The sequence below is a fragment of the Diabrotica virgifera genome, chromosome 2 (assembly GCF_917563875.1).
Source record: "Diabrotica virgifera virgifera chromosome 2, PGI_DIABVI_V3a".
Lineage (NCBI taxonomy): Eukaryota > Metazoa > Arthropoda > Insecta > Coleoptera > Chrysomelidae > Diabrotica > Diabrotica virgifera.
Window position 1 is genome coordinate 86,502,863 of NC_065444.1, and position 6,783 is coordinate 86,509,645.

Below are 6,783 nucleotides of genomic sequence, written 5' to 3' on the forward strand. Positions count from 1 at the left end.
ACGGGGAACAGCTAGTCACTCCAACATCGAAAGCATTCAAAGCCTCCAATCAAAAATCGCCCGAACTATCACCAATGCACCGTTGTACATCAACAACAGAATTATTCATCGTGCCCTTAAAATAGATATGGCACAGAAAGTCATCAAAAAATGTACCACTGCATACACTACCAAGCTAGAAGATCATGAAAACCAGTTTGCACTTAATCTACTAGACAATTCCCAAGAATAACGTAGGTTAAATAGATTCAAACCACTGGATTTACCATTTAGAGTAAACTTGTAAACTAATTAGTTAGTAGTTATAACATGTATGTATACCTGATATAATTACCTACCTATTTCCTATAAAACTTTATAATAATTGTAAATACTTTAATTTTACAATTGCAAAATAATTTTAAATATAAAAAATCTATTTTATTTAGATTAGAGTTTTATTACAGATCCCTTGTTTCACATAAGGAGAAATCTTTAATGGGATATTCCTTTTAAAGCGCTTTTTTATATCGACGAGATAAAACATGAAAAAGGACTTGAGGGGTTTTTATGTTTTAGTGCAATATTTTAGTTATATAAAATTTATTTTTATGGGATATTAAACAAAATGGAATTCTCGAAAAGGATTTTTACAAGGTGACATTTCATATGCAAGAATTACCCAAGTAGCACAATAAAAACATTTTATTTTTATTTAAGGTTTATAAAGGTTATTAATCTTAATAGATAATTTGTCCTATTGTGGTTTTAAAATGGTTTATTCTTAGTTCACTTTAAAAATATTAGTTTTATAAAGAACTTCCGGACTGTTTGGTTTTATTAGATTCTTGTTTGTTACCTTTTAGTTTTATTGCAGTCTTAAAGATTTTCCTAATAGGTCTAATAAAACCTATTATTAAAACTACTTGATCTCAAGACTATTATGTCAGTAAAACAGATGTCAAAACTAATTTTTTAGCTGTCTTTAAAGTTGCTTTCTTAAAAGCAATTAGTAGGCTATATTAAAACCAAATGCTCTTAACTGAATTAATTTGGTTATAGTATAGACTAAACTATGCTTCTTATTAGAAACAATAAAACTAAACACATCCCCTCTTCTTTCATGTCCAAAATGGTCGGCCATTTGTTTTAGAGCGAAACATTGATGTGGTGTGTTGTAAAAAGTGGAAGTACAGTTAGTATGGAAGAAATATGTCGCAAGTACTTAAAATATAAACGAATTGGTAATTTTAAAAGAAAAATACAATACACACAGCACTAAAATGCATCGATTTTAGGTTAGATTCACATTAAAACCGAGTGGCCATATTGACAGCAGCATTAAAACTAAACGGTTTTAATTCCACAGCAACCTTGCTTTTATGTAGGATATATGCTCCTGGCAAGGTATAAAATAACACCATTTGATCTTAACAATTCTCTGTCGATAGACCAAATAGTTTTATTTGGATTTCGGCCATATTGCTTTCTGGAAATGCTGAAAGCCATGATATATTACAATTTTATTTATTTAGCGTATGGCTTAAGTATATCACAGAATATATTTAGATTTATGCATTATACAATGCATCACAAACAGATGTCCAATTTTTACAATATATATATATATATATATATATATATATATATATATATATATATATATATATATATATATATATATATATATATATATATATATATATATATATATTTTGTCCAATATATTACAATATAAGGCTTAAATAAAAATTATAAATAAGCGACTTAAAGACATAAATACGATTTATTTTAATATTAAAACATTAAAATTGTAGATAAATTTATTTTTCTTTCAAATTAGTATTTTTCGGATTTAAATTTTTTATTACATATTTTTATTTTTTAATCGCCAAAAGTCAGAGATTTTAGGGCGCGTGAATTATTTATACCTTTTTTTGTTAACATTGTCAATAAAGTTGGGTGCGCAAGTGTTTTTTTACCTTGACAGTCCGAAATAACCAAGTACTTTTTATTATTTTATGATTACAAATGCGTATGTACCTATCATAACACATGCGAAAATTTGTTGGCCTATATGGAGTATATGGGTTTAAAGAATCATTTAATATGGTAAATTGCCTTTAAAAGTCTCCATTTAAGAAACCTTTTTAAGTTTGCTATAAAACTATCTGCACTTAAAGTGTCTTTTAACATGGTTTTAAACACTTTCACAGCAGCTTTAAAACCAGTTGTTTAAGAAAACAAAATTTTAAGAAGGTTTTTATTTTGGTTTTATTGACCTCTTTCAGAGTGGGCCCTTTTATGCTGAAAGCGGTTTTATTGCAACCTTAAGGTTTACTTAAAAACCAGTCGGTATTAATTTTAGTTTTATTCTACAGTTTTAAACCATCCTTAAAAGACTTAATAAACCCGTTCGGTGCTACTTGGGTAAACTGTGGTAATTCGTTTTTCACAGCGTTTCATACTTTTCAGTAGCGGCGCCTAGTGTAAAGTATTGGGGGTGCACACTAAGATATAAATCATATAAACTAGATAATACCGTGGACCACCGTTTAAGCCCTATTTCCCTACGCATTTGAGTGTCATCAAATTGTAAAAATCAAGGGACCTTATTCAGAAATTACTATAAATAAAATATTTTATTAACTTAAAATTATAACTTAGTTTTTAAATGTTACATGCAAGTTTTGTATTGAAAGTCCAAGTGGCCTGTTTTTTTAGATAAATTCTTTAATATCCAATTCATCAAAATTTTGAATTTCTTGAATAATTTTTTTTTTTCAATTGACAATAATTAGTGATCAACTAACCATCCTGACCCATAGTACTTCTAAGGAAGGTTTTGATATGTTTCAATGAATAGAAACATCGTTCTGCTTTTGCCGTTGTCATTGGCATCGTAACAAGTACTTAAAAAATTCAAATTATTTCATAGAAATCTTATTGCAAATTATTTTCAGTCAATGATACGTTCTTGATTGAAAGTTTTTGGCAGCCTACGTAAGTGGACTGCCCCGGAAAGTCCAATTTCCAATTTAGTCTTTAACGCCGAATTTTGACCATTTTAATTCCTCATCTCCAAATAGGTAAGAAACATGCAAAACAGTAAAGGGTATTGCTAGTAGCAAGCCCACATAACCAGTCAGTTTTTTCATAAATATCATTTTAAACGATCTCTTTTTTGTTTCCCTTTTCACAGTGCCGGTTTAGGGGCCCCATTCATTGCTATTCTTTGTCAGTTTTTTAACAAGAAAACACATGCATTAACTAAATATTGTAAAACCCATAAAATATTTTTTTAAACAAGCAAGAAAAATAGCAAACTTAAAAAATTATCCCGGGCCGGCGCGGCGTAGCTCAGGAGGTAGTATGCATGACTCGCGTGCTGGTAGGCCGGGATTCAAATCTTAGTGTCGGTAAGAACAACTAGACATTTTTAAAATGTCTATAGGCCCTAGGTCGACTCAGCCTGAATATAATGAGTACCTTGGGTAAAACCAGGGGTAATAATAGGCGGTTGAAGCGTAGCACTGGCCCTGTTACCCTCCTTGTATACCGTAGACCCTAGATGTAGCAGAATACCCTGCTGTAATCCCAAAGCCGCGTAAGCGGTATAAAACGGGAGACTATTATTATAAAAAATAATCCAAAAAATACATTTAAAAACATAAATCAAAAACAGAAAGTTTCACAAAATACCAACACATGACAAACAAAAAACATGTTCTAAAAAATTCATACAGACAAAAATTAGATTACTTTTTTTGATTTGGCATTCGCAAACTGCCATATAATATTATAAAAATTCAGTTTCTTCAGTTCTTGATTCTCTGATAATGCGTCTAGGTTTTCTTGACCCAAATTGACCTTAAATATGTTTTTATTCATTTTAAAGCCCAAAAAGACCGCTCGCCTGACGCATTAGAAATTAGTATCGTCAAATAAATTTGCAGTTAAAATATTGGGAAAAGTTGCCTTTACATCCTGGATGACATCAAATTTTTCATAAAATGTATGTTTATTTAAATTTTGGCATAACGTTACAAAATGGGTAATTTCATTATGCAAGTTCTCTTTGGTTTCATCAACATCTTTTTTATATTTCTCGCATAAAGTATTAATTGACGTTTTGACTTCTTCTTCATCTAGCGTAAAAGAACATCTAAAAGCTGATGTTACATCCTTGTATAGCATTCAATTCTCTTTAAAAGATCTTGTGTAATACTGTTGCATATTATAACATTAACTACTTCAATTCGGAATATCTCTTGTCCCTTTAAAACAATTTGACTTTCACCTGCTTCTTCGAAAAATGTTTTTATTTTCTTTATTCTTTGAAAGTCAGTTGTATAGATGTTTGAGATATCCTAGCCTTGGCTAGGATATCTGAAACTTCACTTCTTGTTCAATTTCGCTAAACTTATTTCTTACGTCTCCACCAAAGCTCAAAAGAGATGCCAATAGTTCTACCCCAATTGACACGTTCTACGTTTAAGTCCACAGTTTCTAACGTTTTGCTTATTGCATTGCATTCACTCGTTCCAAAATTCTTGCCCAAATCAGTGTCAATAGAGATGTCTCAAAGATATCCATTTTATTGTACAGTGCCTTGGCTTCACTTCTATCTGCTGATTTTTCATCTCTATTATTGCTTAACTGGAAAAAATATGTTTGATGGATCAGTAGTTTTTAAATAATGCATTTACATCGTCAAATCGGGCGGACCATCTAGTTTCAATTAATCTTTTTACACATTTGCCGCTTTCTTTCAGTGAATTCCACCTTTGAGGAGAAGCCTAAAAAAACATGTACTTAGATACTTTGAACAGTTCTGAAATAACTAGTTGCTTCCAAGCTAGATTCTCATGCAAAACTCACTACAATTCGAGAAATCTTTCTGACAACTTCCTGTAGTTTTTGGTAAAGGGTCCCGCCACAAACATTGACACGGGGCCCCTGTGGGGCTAGGCTACGTCACTGTGTATAGGCGTGAAGAGATGTAACAATAGAACATAGGCGTTTGCACTGTATTGGCGTATCTGCGTATGATATTATTTTCGGAAAATATGTAGATTATTTGGCGACTCTTTTTTTAAAATTACAAGAAACGGGCCATTTCGGGCCCCTCCGGGGCACGGGCCCTTGGGCGCCCGCCCCATGCGTCCAGTGGATAAACCGGCACCGGCCTTTTCATGAACGTAGCTTAAACTACCCATTTTCCATTACCTTGGTATCTTTCTATCAAATAAGCATTTGATAAATATTTGTTTATTAAATTGTTAAAGATATTAAAAAAAACATTTAAAACGCAGTATAAATTAATTATTGATCATTGTTTGGAACTGTTATACAGGGTGTAACAAAAATACAGGTCATAAATTAAATCACATATTCTGGGACCAAAAATAGTTCGATTGAACCTAACTTACCTTAGTACAAATGTGCACCTAAAAAAGTTACAGCCCTTTGAAGTTACAAAATTAAAATCGATTTTTTTCAATACATCGAACACTGTTTGAGGTTCCTTATTGAAAACGGACATGTGATATTATTATGATAGGAACATCTGAAAAAAAATTATAGTGAAATTTGTGTACCCCATACAAATTTTATGGGGTTTTGTTCCCTTAAACCCCCCAAACTTTTGTGTACGTTCCACTTAAATTATCATTGTGGCACAATTAGTTAAACACAATGTTTTTAAAACTTCTTTGCCTCCTAGTACTTTTGCGAAAAGTTAGTTTTTTTTGAGATATTTTGAATATTTTTCAAATCCACCACATATTTGTGTACTGTTAAGTACGATTTTAGAGACTTGTAGGGAAGTGCAATTAGAACGAAACATGCATTGTTTCGGAAAAATTCAAACAAGCTTATATTTTTCTAAAACTTTTTTGTTAGTTTATATACATGTTAAAGTAAAAAGTTCTACTCGCGGATTTGGCCGCTAATTGTTTATTAATTGTTTAAACGATAACAGTTGTTTTGTATTAATATTTTAAAAAGATCGTTAAATTTATCATTTTACGTTGATCAAATATGTTTCTATTTTGTTTTTGATTATACTGAATCCGAATATGACATTGCAATTTGAAAATTCTTATACAGAAGCTCTTATACAGTATGTCTTATACAGTGCGTAGCTAGGAACCACATTGAAAACTTTTTTATTATCAATTTTACGAAAAAAAAGTTATTATTTATAATGCTCTGGATAGTCAAAAATCTAAAATTCAACCATCAAATATCATATTTTATCAATTTTATGCGAGTTATGTCAAAAATATGAATTTCGTTAAAGAGTAAAATACATACCTTTATATTTCAGAATATTGTCCTTTTCATGAGCATTTTTCAGTGCGTAACAAATGATAGGAAAACGGGTAAGTCCGTGATAATACACATTTATGACATTTATTCTAACATGACATTTTAGTTAAATCTGACAGTTGTCACATTTTATTTTCAATTTGGAATAAAAACAAATCAAATGTGTTTCTTGAATTTATAAAATGGTATTTTCTTTGATTTGTATAGTCTTATAAATTATACAGATTATATTTGTAATATTATTATCTAATTAAAAAAATTATTTTTTTATATTATGGCGCCATCTATCGACAACTAGAATAACTAGAATAAATGTTGTAAATGTCTGTAATCACGGACGTGCCTTTTTTTCTGTCACATACAATTTAATGCGTTAGAAAGGGATCGAAAAACTGTGACGCACTGAAAGATGATCATGAGAAAAAGAATATCAAAAAATGCTATTACGAAAAGTTGTTTGAAATTAAAAAC